The following is an 18,447-nucleotide window of genomic DNA, read 5'->3' as shown; positions in this document are numbered from 1 at the left end:
ATGCAGAACTGGAAGTTCACCGTGTGTTTCTTAATACAAGTATAGAACTATAAGGAGAAATATACAATTTCCATCAGACCAGATTGACTTGCTTCTGTACCTTCTGTACTTACACAATTAAAGGCTTGATATGCTGTAACAGGTAGCTAGCCTCCTGACTCACCAAAATATCTCTGCACAGCCCAAGTCAGGAGTTTGATGGAATTCTTGCCTCTTTAATCCCAACAATATTCAGCCTATTTGTAGATTGCTGGGATTGTGCGTTAACAAGGAGTGAAGCTAAAGATCAGCAGATTCAGATTCTGAGGGATATGGGTGGGTGGCTAAATTGTTGAGATGGAAATCATGAAAGTATTGAATGCTGAGGTAAACATGGACCCAATATTTCCTCCTTCAGTTATAGTCTTATAAAAGGAACTAAAAATGGATCTAATTGTTGGATATTCCTGGGAAGAAAGTGGGGAAAAAAGGAACGATGGTGGAATTTGTGAATGAGAAGTGATAGGTATTATGACTTAATGGTTTCATTCAGTTCCACAATATTGGGGCAGCACAGTAGCATAGCAGTCATCATAATACTTTACAGTGCCAGCTGTAAGTTCAAGATTTGCTATCTGTAAGGAGTTTCGTGCATTCTCTCCACCGCACCACGGGTTTCCTTCAGTTTCCATTTCAAGTTAAGATTAGTAAATTATGAGCATGCTATGTTGGCACTGGAGATATGGCAACACTTGCAGCCTGCCTCCAGTCCAGTCTGAACACAAACAATGCATTTCACTGTATTTCCATTAAAGTGTGACGTTCACACCATCAGGCTGGAGGCTATCCAAACAGATTGGGGTGTTGTTGCTGCGTCATAGGAGGAGACCCTGGCCTGATACATTGGAATGGGAAGTCAAATTGAACAAACTCAATGAGTGAGCCTCCACAACTCCAAACTCAAGAATTCCAAAAGTTCACCACACAGTAGTTTTTTTTTCCCTAACTTTCTAAATCCCCACAGTAGGATCACCAGTGTAAGTGAAAATTTTATAGTTGGATTTCTCCATTATTGCAGTTATACATTATAAAGATCAATGTTGCCCTGATAAAATCTGTAGCCTATCTAATACAAATCCCTCCACAATCCAGAACTTTTGTATGAACAGCGGGATATCATATCCTGTGATGCATGTGACAGCATTGCGCAACATCTCAGACAGGCTCAGAAGAGTGGTTCAGAAGTGAAGACACTGCTGGAGAAAGGTTGCAACTCCTTGTCTGGAACCCAACGTTCTCTGGTGAGTTAATGGGGATGTGAAAGTGTACGTTTGGACTCCAACAGCAATGATGCCAGAAATTCATCTTCACTCAGAATTTCACTAAAATAATTTGTTTTTAAAGGTGTCCAGCAAACGTTCAAACACCTCCAGATTCTGCCCTTCCAGGGTGACTGGTGGAGATGCTGGGTTTGGTTGATGCGTGTGCGACACTCATGTTAAGAGTGAGTCAGCACATTGAAATGTCTGGTTACATTTTCCCAAAATATATTTGCTCAGCAAGAAGTCATGGATGGAAGATCCATCCCAGCTTCTCCAAGGCTCTCACAAGCCAGTCTTCTGATGCTTTAGATATCAAGACAAAACTGATAACTCGGAAAATAGAAAAGGCTTTCAAATTTGACAACGTCCCAGTGGTAGAACTGAAAGTCTGCTAACTTGAATAGTCGCATCTCTGGCCCCATTTCCATATTCAACTACTAAACTACTAATATGCACAATTGCCTAGGAAGTCCTTTTAATAAAAAGGCAAGAAAATCCAATCTAATCACTGCCTAGTAGGTTCACTCTGAGTTCTCCACAGAGTCTCAGAAGGAGAATTCAACAGCATTTTTCAGCAAACTGGACTCACCAACATTCAGATTGGGTTTCACAAGGACTTCACAAGCCAATACTGAGCTTGTCCAGAGAGCTGAATTCGAAACAATCTTCCATTGTAATGCCACAAGACATCGCAAAATGAGGCCATGCAGTCTGTTGGGTCTACTTTGACAATTTCCTGGCGTGACTGTGACTGGCAGGATGTTCTCTCCTGGCTTGTGAATTGATGTAGTGGGGATTGGAAAAGCCAGCAAAGGAGTATCAGTAATTCCCAAACCTTCCCTGCGGTCTCCATACAGGAGCCTGCTGGTCAGAAGGATACTTGCTGCAGGATGGACAATGTTTAAATACATGTGGAACTGCCAAAGCTAATGAAGCAGTCTGTGCAGGAGATCTCCACAATCTATAAAATGCAATTCAGTTACGCACCCTGGCTACTCTGACAGTGCCACCCAAACCTGCATCTCCACTGACCTAGGCCAAGGTGCCTGAGAACGTCTGGCTTGGAAATACTGCCAGTCCTTCATTGTTAGTGTCTTTGAACACCCTGCCCAACTACATTGTGGGAGTACTGACCTAAAATAAAACCAGCCATGATCAAATAGACTTGATTGGCTGAATGACCTAATTCTGTTCTGGTCTTACGGTCTTGCCAGAGGAACGTTAGCACTTAAAAGAAGGGACAAGCAGTAAGTGTTAACCTTGCATCCACTCCCTGATTACAGAAAATATTTGTGCAACAGAGTGAAATGACTGTTAAAATTGAGAAGAAATCAAAAGTAGGTAGGAAGTCTCAAAGTGAAGTCTGGGCCCAGAGTGAATTGTTAGGCAGCATGTTCTAGGCCCTGAGCCTTTTGCTGCAGTGGTACCTGGGTCCTAATGTGAGGTATGATCTGCTGGCCCAGGTAAACTGGAAAGACAGGGTGTCAGAATTGGAGGGAGAGCCAATTTTGCTCATTCTTCTGTGATGTTCACTCCTCTCTCCATGGCGCTGAGGATATGAGACTGCCCTGGCTGCTGTGTTTCATGAAGATTTGTCCCGCTAATATGATGAACTGAGACTGAGGCTTTGGGCCTAGTCCGGGCTGCTCCATGGATTTGGATCTAAGGACTCAACTTGATTCGAAATGTTCTTGCTCGCTCCTATTGTTTGCATGAATTGTTTTTTTTTCCTTTCTCTATGCATCGGGTGTTGGTCTTTTTTTTAATTGGGTTATTTCAGGTATTTTGCTTTGTGCCTGTTTGTAACCAGACAAATCTCGAGGTTGTATAATTTTTACATTCTTTGATAATAAATGTACTTTGAAACTTCTTTATAGGAAGGATGTGGACCTTTGGAGAGCGGAGAGGGTGCAGAAAGGATTTACCAGGATGATGCCTGGACCAGAGGAAATGTCATATGAGGATAGGTTGGGTGAGCTAGGGTTTTTCTCTTTGGAGTGAAGGAGGATGAGAGGTGACTTGCTAGAGGTGTGGAAGATGGTGAGAGGTACACATCAAGTGTATTGCAAGAGACTTTTTCCTAGGGTGTAAAAAGCTAATACAAGGAGGCATAATTTTAAGCAGATTAGAGGAAAATATAGGAGAGGTAACATCTATATTTTTTTACACAGAGAGTGGTGAGTGCATGGATTGCTCTGCCAGAAGTACTGGCAGTGGCAAGTACATTAGGGGCATTTAAGAAACTCAGGTAAGGAGCCATTTGGGATGTCAGAGCAGATGCGGGTTCGGAGATGCAGACCTGGCTGCAGAGCATTTTACTGCCTGCTACTCCAAGGCATCGAAGTTGGTGCGCAAAGGTGGCATGCGGTATAACGGTAGGAGATTGTCTCGGATATTTCACTCTCTATTGAGCAATGATAATGTAGGCTGCCACAGCCTTTTACCCTTGTCTGGTGGCGTGACAGGCGACATGGGAGCTGTGCAGCCTCCATGTAGTGAGGACTAAGCCTCAATGATCAGGCTTGCCTGCTGCTGCTGGACCAGGTGAGAAGACGTGTGAGTGTTGTAGTGTGGCATCCGAGCTTGGCTGGGGACTGGCTTCTCCCGTTAGTGCCACTCTCCTGTGTTCGAGCAATGGAGTAACAGGCTGGACTCCGTGCGTTTGTGGACTGCTGGGAGACTGTACCATCTGAGTCTTGGGCTATCTATATTATCTTTAATGAATATGCTTTTTTGCTTGCTATTTTGTGTGTTTGCACCTTGGCCTCAGAGGAACATTGTCTCATTCAGCTGTATCTATGTTTGTTTGAATGATAACTAGAGATGATTTGATTTGATTTTGATTAGGACCTCTAGATAGGCACATGAATGATAAAAAAATGATTATGTCGGAGGTAAAGGTTAGATTGATCTTAGAGTAGGTTAAAAGATCGGCACAACAATGTGGGCTGAAGTGTTCTATGTAATACTTCCCCATGCTCATCTGTAACTGTCTCATTTTGCTTTCTGGTAGTTGGTGTACACTGTACTGATGGTAAGAACAATGTACAGCAGAATTTGTTACTTCTACCTGGATGGAACTGATTTTCTTTGTTTGCTTTGGTCTTCTCAGTGTGAAAACTTCGTTCAATCTTACAAAAAAGAGCTTAGCAAATTGCTTCAAAAGTCCCAGGAGGAAAAGGACATTTGTCGGGTAAGTTTAAATGATATCCTTCAGGTATTCTCCACGTTTGCAAAGAGGGATATTTTGTAATTACTGTTCAGATATTTCTTTATAGAAATGTTTAGTTGAAATAATGACTGCTTGCATTCACCATTATGAATCGTGAGACTGGTAGGTGATAATATGGAGGGAGCACAGGGGTCTTTGCTGCATGACAAGTTATGTGAGCTGCTGATCCTGTCTGCTGTGGCTCACACTAATTTGGGCTGTTTAAAATATCGCAGATAGTTAATGTTATTATTCCACGAGGATGTATCCCCCTTATTTTACAAAATGCCTTTGGAATTACAAATGGGCATGATTGATCCATTTGGAAAGCTAAAAAATCTGCAGATACTGGATCTCTGCACAACTGCAAAATGTTAGAAAAGCTCAGCAGGAGGAGAGGTAATATCTGGGGTCAGTGACCTTTAATCAGAAATGGGTAACTATTGTGGCTGAAGTTGGAGAGAACAAAGAACTACTGTAATAGTGGGAGCCAAGTGAGTCATGCAAGTAGTTAATAGGCTGAATTTCATGAAGCGAGTCCACAGCCACGAAGACGGTCGCGGCTTATCCAGGAGCCCATTAGTTGCAGGCCACTGCCTCAGTTCGGCACAGAGATGAGTAAGCTTCATAGAGCAGCGAGCTGAACACCAGCCCATAGGTTGCCTCCCGCCCCAACACCCTCACCATTTCAATTCAGCCCGGCGCTAAAATTGGCCAAACTTCAGTCTTTCCTCACTCTTGAATCGGGTCCCAGTCACTTCAGTACACTCTCAGGCCCAGAGCATGCTGCCTTAAGCTGGCCCATACCTGACCTTTTCAATCCTGCCTGGCACTTAAATCGGTTAGACCTCGGCTTGTTCCTCATTCTCGGGCCAAGGCCCTGCTGACTCAACTCTGCCTTGCCTATGTTCTGCTTTTTCAAATCAGCTCCAAGTCCGTCCAAGTATTGGCTCATTCCCTGCCTTTGGGCCTGGGTCCCCCTGTCTCAATTCAGCCCATACATGCCATGCTGCAACTGTCCAGCAGCTTCGAGAATTCAGTTCACACCTCAAAAATGCCCAGTTGTACAGGCAGTTCAAAAGCTCAGCTCTGAAACCTAAGTTATAAGCTATTGATTGCAGTGATCATTTGAGAAAAAGTGTAGTTAATAATATAGTTAATAGTGTAGTTAATAAAATGTAGTTAATAGTTGTGTTTGATGTCAGCAAATTGTTGCTGTACTTCACCAACGCCATCTTAAACTGGAACACGGCTACCTCAACTGCATCTCCTCCCATCTTGCTTCCCTCTGATGGCTCCATTCACCTGTTCTTAACCAAGGAAACTTACCCACCCGTGCTTCCATATCCACAGCTTCCTTCCCCTAGGGTCAACTACATCTGTTCCATTTCCTCCTTTTACACCCTCTCCCCTCCCCACACCAAAAATGGTTTCCCTGTCCACTTTGCAATGGTTTCCTGGTAATTTCCATTACCTCGGATGTCATGTTATCAAGAGACATCACCTTCCCATCCAGCATTCCAAAGGGATCATTCCTAACATAGTGGTTTATTCATCCACCTCCTGTCCTATTCACACCATTTTCCCTACAGCTGCAGGAAAAGTAACCCCTATCCATCTACTTCCTTCCTCACCAAAGGCCCCAGACATTCCATCCACAAGGGAGTGATTCCCATTTCCTTCCCCCAGACTTTGCTCATTGGGTGCTCACATTGTGGTTTCCTGTATATTGAAGAAAGCAAAGATGAATTGGCTGACCACTTCAGAGAACACGTCTGAGACGTCTGTAAGGACATCCTGAATTTCCGGCTGATTATTGCTTTAATTCTCCATCCTGCTCCAACTCTGAACTCTCTGACTTTGCCTTCATTTCTCCAATGTAACCCAACATAATCTTGGGGAAAAGAACCTTATTTTCCCATAGCTGTGCTACAGTCATCAGGGCTGAATATTGAATTCAACAATTTCAGGTAGCCAGCCAATATAGTTTGTGTCAAGACTGGCCAGTTGTGATGCGGCTTCATCAAATATAACATTTAATTCAAATTTCAAAGTAAGTGTATTATCATTGTGCAAATGTTAGAATGTACTCGCAAACACGAGAAGGGCTGCAAATGCTAAAAATTCAAAGCAACACACACAAAGTGCTGGAGGAACTCAGCAGGTCAGGCAGCACCTATGGAAAAGAATAAAGAGTCGATGTTTACTCTTTTCCATAGATGCTGAATTCCTCCAGCATTTTGTGAGTATTACCTTGATTCATTTTCTGACAGGCATTTACAGAAAAAAAAAGACATAATCAAATTTTACAAAAAGCTATCCATAAACAAAGGCCAGCTATAAACCAATAAGTAAAAGAAGATAAACTGTGCAAATAAAATTATAAAGAGCCCTTGAAAGTTATAGAATCAGTTAGGAGCAGTAGAGAATTTCTCACATTGATTTCTATCTTATGTCTAGATGGCCCATTATAGGAAGGATGTAGAAGCTTCAGAGAGGGTACAGAGATTTACCAAGACATTGCCCAGATTAGAGAGCAGGCCTTATGAGAATATGTTGAGCTAGCTAGGGATTTTCTCTTTGGAGAGGAGGATGAGAGGTGAAATGATAAGATGCATAGATTTAGTGGACAACCAGACTTTCCGAGGTGGTGGTGGGGGGGGTAGTTGGGAATAAGCTAATATAAAGGAATCAGAATCAGGTTTTTTACCAACAGCATGTGTCATGAAATTTGTTAACTTAGCAGCGGCTGTTCAATGCAATACATAATGTAGAAGAAGAAAAATAATAATAATACTTAATATAAAGTAAATCAATTATGCTATACATATATTGAATAGATTAAAAATTGTGCAAAAACAGAAATAGTATTTATTTTTAAAAGTAAGGTAGTGTTCATAGGTTCAATGTCCATTTAGGGATCGGATGGCAGAGGGGAAGAAGCTGTTCCTGAATCACCGAGTGTTTGCCTTCAGGCTTCTATCTCTCCTACCTGATAGTAACAGTGAGAAAAGGGCACGCCCTGGCTACTGGAAGACCTTAATAATGGACGCTGCCTTTCTGAGACACCGTTCCTTGAAGATGCCCTGGGTGCTTTGTAGGCTGGTACCCAAAATATAGCTGACTAAATTTACATCCCTCTGCAGCTTCTTTTGGTCCTGTGCTGTAGCCCCCCCACCCCACCCCCCATACCAGACAGTGATGCAGCCAGTCAGAATGTTCTCCACGGTACATCTGTAGAAGTTTTTGAGTGCATTTGTTGATGTACTAAATCTCTTCAGACTTCTAATGAAGTATAGTTGCTGTCTTGCCTTCTTTATAACTGCATCGATATGTCGGGACCACGTTAGATCCTCAGGAATCTTGACACCCAAGAACTTGAAACTGCTCAGTCTCTCCACTTCTGATCCCTCTATGAGGATTGGTCTGTGTTCCTTCATCTTACACTTCCTGAAGTCCACAATCGGCTCTTTTGTCTTACTGACGTTGAGTGCCAGGTTGTTGCTGTGATACCACTCCACTGGTTGGCATATCTCCATCCTGTACACCCTCTCGTCACCACCTGAGATTCTACCAACAATGGGTGTATTTATGTTATTATATTATATTATTTATATAAATTCAGCAAATTTATAGATGGTATTTGAGCTATGCCTAACCACACGGTCATGTGTATATAGAGAATAGAGCAGTGGGCTAAGCACACACCAGAGGCCCAGGTTCTGTAACTTCTCAATCAAGATTGTGGGAATGATGGTATTAAATGCTGAGCTATAGTCAATGAACAGCACACTGACATAGGTAGTTGTGTTGTCCAGGTGGTCTAAAGCCGTGTGCAGAGCCATTGAGATTGCATCTGCCATTGACCTATTGTGGCAATAGGCAAGTTGCAGTGGGTCCAGGTCCTTGCTGAGGCAGGAGTTCAGTCCAGTCATAACCAACCTCTCAAAAGTATTTCATCACTGTATATGTGAGTGCTACTGGGTGATAGTCATTAAGGCCGCTCACGTTATTCTTCTTAAGCACTGGTAAAATTGTTTCCTTTTGAAGCAAGTGGGAGCTTCCGCCCAAAGCAGCGAGAGGTTTAACTTTAAGGTTTAAGGAGGAAAGTATAGGAGGTAAATTATTTTACCAATGTTGAGTGCATGGAACACGATGCCTGGGGTTCTGCTAGAAGCAGATACATTTGGGACATTTAAGATGGATGATGGAAAAATTGAATGCTGTATGGGGAAGGAATGGTTAGATTGATTTTGTCATAAGTAAAAGGGTCAGCACAACATGATAAGCCGAAGGACCTGTACTGTTTTAAGTTCCAATGTTCCAAGTCTTTTCTTTCTAAATCTTTTTATTAATATTAGTAATATGGACAGAATACAGATGATATATTGATAAAGAAATTACCAACATACACATTCCATTACATATGAAAAAGAAACATACATAATAGTTACAATATAAATGAGTTCACCAAGACATAAGCCATAAGATATATGTATGGACATAGTAAATCTAAATATTTCATAATGTATAATATAAAAAAAACAGAAAAAAGAAAGAAAAAAAACCAAAAAAAATTTATATAATGCAGAACTAGCTAATCTAATCTAATAACTATAACTAATAAGTAATATAAAAGAAAGAAAAACAAAAAAGGAGAAAAAAAAAGCGGGCTGTTTATAATATCTCACAAAAATAAGTATTCATCAATGCCGTCACTTCCGGTCCTCTCAAAATACATAAGCTGAAAGCTGGGAAATCAAATGAACTTGGCACAGGGTCATATTACATCATATGAAAATGTTGAATAAATGGTCTCCATAACTTTTCAAATTTAATAGAAGTCTCAAAAGTACCACTTCTAATTTTTTCTAAATTTAAACATAACATAGTTTGAGAGAACCAATTAAATACAGTGGGAGGATCAATTTCTTTCCAATTCAACAATATAGATCTTCTAGCCATCAGAGTTAGAAATGCAATCATTCGACGGGCTGAAGAAGATAAATGCAGTGAATCTAACATTGGTAAACCAAAAATTGCGGTAATAGGATGAGGTTGTAAATCAATATTCAAAACCGCAGAAATAATATCAAAAATATCTTTCCAATATTTCTCCAAAAATGAACAAGACCAAAACATGTGAGTTAAAGACGCAATTTCAGATTGACATCTATCACAAATAGGACTTATATGAGAGTAAAAATGAGCTAATTTATCCTTGGACATATGGGCCCTATGTACGACCTTAAATTGTATTAGTGAATGTTTGGCACATAACGATGATGTATTAACTAATTGAAGAATTCTATCCCAATTCTCACTAGAAATACTAAAACTAAGCTCTCTTTCCCAATCCTGTTTAGTCTTATAAAGAGGCTCTGAACGTATCTTCATAATTATATTATAAAGTTTTGAAATAAGCCCTTTTTGAAAAGGGTCTAATTCAAATAAACTCTCCAAAATATCTGAAGGCACAAAATTTGGAAACGTAGAGAGTACAGAACTTAAAAAATGTCTAATCTGTAAATATCTAAAAAAATGAAATCTCGGCAAGTTATATTTGTTGGATAATTGTTCAAAAGACATGAAACAATTATCTAAAAATAAATCAGAAAATCTTAGTAATCCCTTAGTTTTCCAAGCTGAATAAGCTTGATCTATAATGGAAGGGTGAAAAAAACAATTAGATACAATAGGACTATTTAAAACGAATTGAGTCAACCCAAAAAATCTCCGAAATTGAAACCATATACGCAATGTATGTTTAACTATCGGGTTGTCAATTCGTTTCGGCAATTTAGAAAGAGCAAAAGGGAGAGAAGTCCCTAAAATAGAACCCAAACATTAAGCTGATACCGATTTAGTTTCTAAACTCACCCAAGAAGGGCCAAAAGATCCACCCCCATCTTTCAACCAACATAACAAATATCTAATATTAACTGCCCAATAGTAAAATCTGAAATTAGGTAATGCTAACCCGCCTTCCTTTTTTGTCTTCTGTAAATATGTTTTACCTAACCTGGGATTTTTATACTGCCATATATATGAAGAAATTTTAGAGTCAACATTAGTAAAAAAAGATTTCGGGATAAAAATTGGTATCGCTTGAAAAATATATAAAAACTTAGGTAAAATAACCATCTTAATAGCATTAATCCTACCTATTAAGGATAGAGACAAAGGTGACCACCTAGTAAACAAACCTTTAATCTGATCAATTAAGGGTAAAAAATTAAATCTAAATAAATCTTTATGGTTTTTTGTGATTTTGATCCCTAAATAAGTAAAAGAGTCATTAACTAATTTAAAGGGTAAATTTCCATAAATTGGGACCTGTTTATTTAATGGAAACAATTCACTTTTATTAAGATTTAACTTATACCCAGAAAACTCACTAAATTGAGCTAATAATGATAAAACTGCTGGAATGGATTTCTCCGGGTTAGAAATGAATAGTAATAAATCATCTGCATACAAAGATAACTTATGAATATCTGTCCCACGATTAATACCCAAAATATCCTGTGATTGTCTGATGGCAATTGCCAAAGGTTCTAAGGCAATGTTAAATAGTAATGGACTAAGAGGACATCCCTGTCTAGTGCCCCGAAATAGGCGAAAAAAGGGAGATCTTTGATTATTGGTAACCACTGAGTCTACTGGAGTATGATAAATCAATTTAATCCATGATATAAATATCGGACTAAAATTAAACTTCTCCAACACATTAAATAAGTAAGGCCATTCAACTCTGTCAAATGCTTTCTCTGCATCTAATGAAATCACGCATTCTGAAGTATCATGTGAGGGAGTATAAACAATATTCAACAATCTCCTAATGTTAAAAAAAGAATAACGATTTTTAATAAAGCCAGTTTGATCATCTGAAATAATTTTGGGTAATACCTTCTCCAATCTTGATGCCAGTAACTTAGAAAAAATCTTGGAGTCTACATTCAATAAAGATACAGGTCTATAAGAAGCACAATTAGTAGGGTCTTTATCTTTCTTCAATATTAGAGAAATGGAAGCTCTATAAAAAGATTGTGGCAAATTCCCTAATCTAATGGCCTCCTCAAAAACCTTACCTAACCAAGGGGGAAGAGTAGCGGAAAAAAATTTTAAAAATTCAACTGTATAACCATCTGGACCCGGTGCTTTCCCAGAATTCATTGAGGAAATAGCCCCCTTAATTTCTACATCCGTAATAGGAGTATCCAATATCAAAAGATCATCAGATGATAACCTTGGAAAATTTAATTTTCCAAGAAAATCAGACATGGTATTATAATCTTGAGGAAATTCAGATTGATACAGGGAGGTATAGAAATCTTGAAATGCCTTATTTATCTCATCATGATTAACTGTCAGATTCCCATTCTGCTGACCAATCTTAGTGATTTGACGTTTAACCAGAGCATTCTTCAATTGACTAGCTAACAGTTTACCAGATTTATCACTATGTATATAAAAATCAGATTTAGTTTTCATTAATTGATTTTCAATCGAGGATGTAAGTCCCATTCCCACAGAGAACCAAAGTCAGAGAGTAACTCCGGGCCAGAGTCTTCAGAAGAACCTTGAAAAGAGAAAAGAGAGATATCAAAGATATAAATGTTTCTGAAGATGCAAACAAAGGAGTCGCCATTTAGCGCCATCTTGACTTCACTCCATTATTTTCCCAGTTGTTCTCTAATTAAATTACACTTGCTTCCATACCTTTACTAGTTTTGGCGAAAAGTAATTTTAATCAACCTGAAGTGATATTTCTTCAGCTGCTGAATATTTCCAGCATGATCTTTTGGAGTTGTACAAACCCATAATGGTTCAAAGTAATTTTAACTAGTGTAATGTTGCACATTTAGAACCATAGAATACTACAGCACAGTACAGGCCCTTCAGCCCTCCATGTTGTGCCAACCCATATAATCCTTTAAAAAAGTACTAAACCCACACTACTCCATAACCCTCTATTTTTCTTTTATCCATGTGCCTGTCCAAGAGGCTCTTAAATACCCCTCACACAAAATGCTGGTGGAACACAGCAGGCCAGGCAGCATCTATAAGGAGAAGCACTGTTGACGTTTCAGGCTGAGACCCTTCGTCAGGACTACGGTCTCGGCCCGAAATGTCGACAGTGCTTCTTCTTATAGATGCTGTCTGGCCTGCTGTGTTCCACCAGAATTTTGTGTGTGTTGTTGTTTGAATTTCCAGCATCTGCAGATTCCCTGCTCTTTAAATACCCCTAATGTTTTAGCCTCCACCACCATCCGTGGCAAGTCATTTCACGCACTCACAACCCTCTGTGCAAAAAAAAACTTACCCCTGATGTCTCCCCTAAACTTCCCTCCCTTAATTTTGTACATATGCCCTCTGGTGTTTGCTATTGGTGCCCTGGGAAACAGGTACTGACTATCCACCCTATCTATGCCTCTGATTTACTGATAGGAACTGGACCTCTGTGTAAGGAAACAGACTGTACGAATGATTGGACAGGCTGTATGTACTTGGGGACCAGCGTACTGGTGTAAGAACCCACGTACAGCCACCATGTGCAATGTAAGTAAACGTTATTTTTTGATGTGATACAGGAATAGTGTTAGCAGCCAGAAATAAAAAAGAAGACAGTGGGTGACAAATAGATCTGATTGTTTATTTTTCCTTCTGGAGTATTGCACTGAACCAACAAAACTGGGATCCGAGAGCCTGCCTTTCACACTGTGGTCGCATCCAACTTAAAGACCTTAATATAATTTATACCAATATCAGGGGGGCTACACTAGAGCCACCATGACTACAACAGGAACAAGGTATTCTGCAACGGTTATTTAGTGATAAAGCGCAGAGTAGGCCCTTCCAGGCACCGGCCCCGCAAACCCACGATCCCAATTAACCCTAACCTAGTTACAGGACAATTTTTGAATGACCAATTAACCTATCTGCTATGTCTTTGGAATGTGAGAGGAAACCGGAGCAACGAGGGAAACCCCACATATTCCATGGGGAGGACATACAGAGACAGGACAGCTCTGGAAATGAACTTTGGAATGCATCGAGCTGTAATAGTGTCATGCTTACCACTACACTATCGTGACATCAGATAGATAATGTATTATTTACTCTTTTCCAATGAAGCCCAATGCAATCTCAGGGAACAGAACCTCATTCTTCCACAAGTGTGTTACAGCTATCAGGAACAAAGATCAAGGAACGAATGCGCAGGCGCATGGATGCCAGTGAGTTAGACCAGCAGGAGTGTTTAACAGGAAATGATTATTACTTCGGTGGTTTGATCGAGGAACAACTGTGAAAGCGTATGAATGTCAATGAGTTAGACCAGTGGGAAGAGTTTTAAAATAAGAGCTTTATAGAGCGGGAGACAGAGTAGAGGGAGTCAGAATAGGAGGGCTTTGGCATTAATGGGGCTTCAGCGATAACAGGTTGAGGCAAGGTAAGTTACTTGTGAAGAATAGGAATAGAAAGTATGTCTGTGAGGCCGGTGTTCTGTACTGGGATGTGTTAAGATGTGGGATGTCCGGGAGACTGCCAGCATCCTGGACGGCGAGATCTGTGTCAGGTGCGTCAAGCAGCAGCTCCTTAGGGACCGTGTTAGGGAACTGGAGATGCAGCTCCCTGACCTTCGTCTAATCAGGGCAAGTGAGGAGGTAATAGGAGCTATGGGCAAGTAGTCACACCGGGGCCTTAGGAAACCGATAAGAGGGTAACAGTCAGGAGAGGGAAGGGCAAGAGTCATATACTAGAGAGTACCCCTGTGGCTGTCCCCCTTTACAATAAGTACTCCTGGACTTCCCACATCTGACCTGGGGGAAGCAGCAGTGGCTGAGACTCTGGCACAGAGTCTGGCCCTGTGGCTCAGAAAGGTAGGGAAAGGAAGATTATGGCAGAAGTGATAGGGGACTCTATAGTTAGGGGGTCATTCAGGCAATTCTGTGGACGCAGGAAAGAAACACGGATGGTAGATTGCCTCCCAGGTGCCAAGGTCCAGGATGTTTCTGATCATGTCCACGATATCCTGAAGTGGGAAGGTGAACAGCCAGAGATCGTGGTACATGTTGGTACCAACAACATAGGTAGGAAAAGGGAGGAGATCCTGAAAACAGACTACAGGGAGTTAGGAAGGAAGTTGAGAAGCAGGACCTCAAAGGTAGTAATTTTGGGATTGTTGCCTGTGCCAAGTGACAGTGAGTATAGGAATAGACTGAAGTGGAGGATAAATGCGTGGCTCAGGGATTGGAGAAGGGGGCAGGGATTCAGATTTTTTGATCATTGGAACCTCTTTTGGGGCAGGCGTGACCTGTACAGAAAGGACAGGTTGCACTTGAATCTGAGGGGGCTAATATCCTGGCAGGGAGGATTGCTTAAGCTGTTGGGGAGAGTTAAAATAGAATTGCTGGGGGGTGGGAACAGAACTGAAGAGATGGAGGAAGGGGTGGTTTGCTCACAAATAGAGAAAGCTTGTAGACAGTGTGAGAGGGAGGATAGGCAGGTGATAGAGAAGGGATTCGCTCAGACTGATGGTTTGAGATGTGTCTATTTTAATGCAAGGAGTATCATGGACAAAGCGGATGAGCTTAGAGCATGGATCAATACTTGGAGCTGTGATGTTGTGGCCATTACCGAGACTTGGATGGCTCAGAGGCAGGAATGGCTACTTAAGAGTTCAAGGCTTTAGATGTTTCAGAAAGGACAGGGAGGAAGGCAAAAGAGGTGAGGGCAGGGTATTGTTGATCAGAGATAGTGTCATGCCTGCAGAAAAGGAGGAAGTCATGGAGAGATTGTCTACTGAGTCTCTATGGGTGGAAGTTAGGAACAGGAAGGGGTCAATATCTCCACTGGGTGTTTTTTTTATAGACCACCCAATAGTAACAGGGACATCAAGGAGCAGATAGCGAGACAGATTTTGGAAGGATGCAATAATAACCAGGTTGTCACGGTAGGAGATTTTAATTTCCCCAATATTGATTGGCATTTCCCTAGAGCAAGGGGTTTAGATGGGGTGGAGTTTGTTAGGTGTGTTCAGGAAGGTTTTCTGACACAATATGTAGAAAAGCCTACAAGTGGAGAGGCTGTACTTGATTTGGTATTGGGAAATGGACCTGGTCAGGTGTCAGGTGTCTCAGTGGGAGAGCATTTTGGAGATAGTGACCACAATTCTATCTCCTTTACCATAGCATTGGAGAGGGACAGGAACAGACAGGTTTAATTGGAGTAAGGGAAAATATGAAGCTATTTGGCAGGAATTTGGAAACCTAAATTGGGAACAAATTTTCTCAGAGAAATGTACGACAAAAATGTGGCAAATGTTCGGGGGATATTTGTGTGGTGTTCTGCATTGGTACATTCCAATGAGACTGGGAAAGGATGGTAGGGTACAGGAACCATGGTGTACAAAGGCTGCTGAAAATCTAGTCAAGAAGAAAAGAAAAGCTTATGAAAGGTTCAAAAAAACTAGGTAATGATATGAATCTAGAAGATTATAAGGCTAGCAGGAAGGAGTTTAAGAATGAAATTAGGAGGGCCAGAAGGGGCCATGAGAAGGCCTTGGCGGGCAGGATTAAGGAAAACCCCAAGGCATACTACAAGTATGTGAAGAGCAAGAGGATAAGTTGTGAGAAAATAGGCCCAATCAAGTGTGACAGTGGAAAAGTTTGTATGGAGCCAGAGGAAATTGTGGAGGTACTTAATGAATATTTTGCTTCAGTATTCTCTACAGAAAACGATCTTGGTGATTGTAGGGATGACTTACAGTGGAATGAAAAGGTTGAGCTTTTAGACATTAAGAAAAAGGATGTGCTGGAGCTTTTGGAAAGCATCAAGTTGGATAAGTCACTGTGATCCTTCCTTGGGTAGGGAAACTGAACCTGTATGTAATTCAAATGCAGTCTCACCAGGGATCTAAATAATTAGAGGAAGACATCTCTATACTTGTACTCTGACTTTTTTTTCGCTGTGGGCTAAAGTAACATTTATCTTAATTACTCGGTAAACCTTCACATTAACTTCTTGTGTTCTTTCACAAAAGAAAAGTTAGGAGGGGTAGTAGGACACTCCATTTCTCAAGCCTGCCCCACCGTTCACTATGATATATGCCCGCCTCAACTCCTTTTCTGTGCCATTTTCTTATTCTTTCAGATACACCTTGCAGTTATCTCTCTACTTAAAAAAACACATTGCCCTTCTTGTCACGCAGCATGCCATATGCAGCCAAAATGGTGACAAGACACAGTAGCATAGCAGTTATCCTAATGCTACTACAGTGCCAGTGACCCAGATTCAATTTCACCATTGTCTACAAGGAGCTTGTACATTCTCTTCATGACTGCGTGAGTTTACTCCAGGTGTTCTGGTTTCCCCACATTCCAAAGACCTGCTGGTTACTAGATTATTTGGGCGTACGGGTGCAATTGGACAGCATGGGCTCATTGGGCTGGAAGGGTCTGCTACCATGCCGTATCACTAAATAAAATTAACAAACATAGAAACGTAGAAAACCTACAGCAGAATACAGGCCCTTCGGCCCACAATGCTGTGCTGAACATGTACTTAATTCAGAAATTACCTAGGGTTACCCATAACAGGTTATAATCAATCTAGAGGAACTTAAGAAAAATGTAAGCAATTTTAAAGATCAGGTGCTTGTAAAATGAAAGAGTATTGTGAATTTGATAATACAAAAATATCTTATTTCTATTTGGATTTTTTTTTAGGCTTTTGATTACTGTAAGAAACGCCGCTGGAAACAGGACTAATTTCATATCACTGGTGGAAGGCAACAGAAATTGAATACTTAAAAAAATGCAAAGGCTCTTCCTTTAGTACCAGTTAAATGATGATTCTGCTTGTGTGTGTGCATGTTTCCTTTAAGCAATTTTGTGTTGCTGTAGCTTGTGCATTCAATGCAATCTCTTTTATTGTGAGATGTTACAGAGACGAGATTATTGGTAATCCTTTACTTCCAGCGAATCAACATTGCCAGATGCTATATACGCAGAGTTTCAATGACAAATATTGATTGGGGTTTTGATTTCATCAACTGTAAAAATTCAGCAGACTAAAGTGCTTTAAGATCATGTTCTGTTTCTTAAATAAGCTTTTAGAGTTGTGGTTCATTCTCGTACCCTTCAATATCTGGCTGCTGAACCTGCCTCAAGTAGTCAGTCATACAAGGCTCAACACTTCCCTGCTGTAGAAGGCATCATAAACAAATCAACTTGAGAACACAGCCTTTCCTACCCAAACAAAACATGACACCACAGCAGATATATCAACACAGCCCTGTGGTCAGCCCTTCCATCATTTGAGGTTCCTATATGCAAACATTTTCCTCAAAGTGGAGTCCAGTGACCCAGAGGGACAAAATTGGTACTCTGGAAGATCACAATGGTAATCCATGTGTGGAGCCAAAACAGATGGAGGAAATCTTAAATGCATTTTTTGCATCTGTACTTACTCAGGGGATGAATGCAGAGGCAAAGCAACATCAACTTTATGGACCCTGTACAGATTACAGAGGAGGAGGTGTTTGCTACCCTGAGGCAAATCAGGGTAGATAAATCCCCAGGGCCTGACAAGATGCTCCTTCAGACCCTACGGGAGGCAATTGCGGAAATTGCCAGAGCCCTTGCAGAGATATTTTAAAAAGGGAACATGAGGAGAAACTTCTTCACTCAGAGGATTGTGCGAGTGTGGAATGAGCTGCCAGCACAAGTGGTGCATGCAAGCTCAGTTTCAATGTTTAAGTGAAGTTTGGATGGGTACATGGATAGTAGGGCTATGGAGGGCTTTGGTCCCGGTACAGGATGGAAGTAGGCAGTTTAAGTGGTTTCAGCATGAACTAGTTGGGCCAAAGGGCCTGTTTCTGTTCTGTACTTCTCGATGATTTGATGTCAAAACACAATGCCATAGCAAAAT

General features: G+C 40.9%; 1 long non-coding RNA gene across 3 annotated transcripts in view; it reads left to right on the top strand.

The window, feature by feature from the left end:
• LOC132391252 (uncharacterized) overlaps positions 1-17,625 on the top strand; it is a 29,829-nt gene extending 12,204 nt beyond the window's left edge. For 2 of the 3 annotated variants that reach the window (XR_009511141.1, XR_009511142.1), the window contains exons 2-5: positions 1,132-1,280; positions 4,414-4,494; positions 12,964-13,074; positions 17,244-17,625. This is a non-coding gene — a long non-coding RNA (uncharacterized LOC132391252). Of the gene's footprint in view, positions 1-8; positions 1,281-4,413; positions 4,495-12,963; positions 13,075-17,243 lie in introns of those variants that run through there. The other variant, XR_009511140.1, reaches the window with a different exon arrangement.
• The last annotated feature ends 822 nt before the right edge of the window (positions 17,626-18,447 follow it).

Source organism: Hypanus sabinus, chromosome 1 (assembly GCF_030144855.1).
Source record: "Hypanus sabinus isolate sHypSab1 chromosome 1, sHypSab1.hap1, whole genome shotgun sequence".
NCBI lineage: Eukaryota > Metazoa > Chordata > Chondrichthyes > Myliobatiformes > Dasyatidae > Hypanus > Hypanus sabinus.
This window is presented reverse-complemented; position numbering and strand designations above follow the sequence as displayed.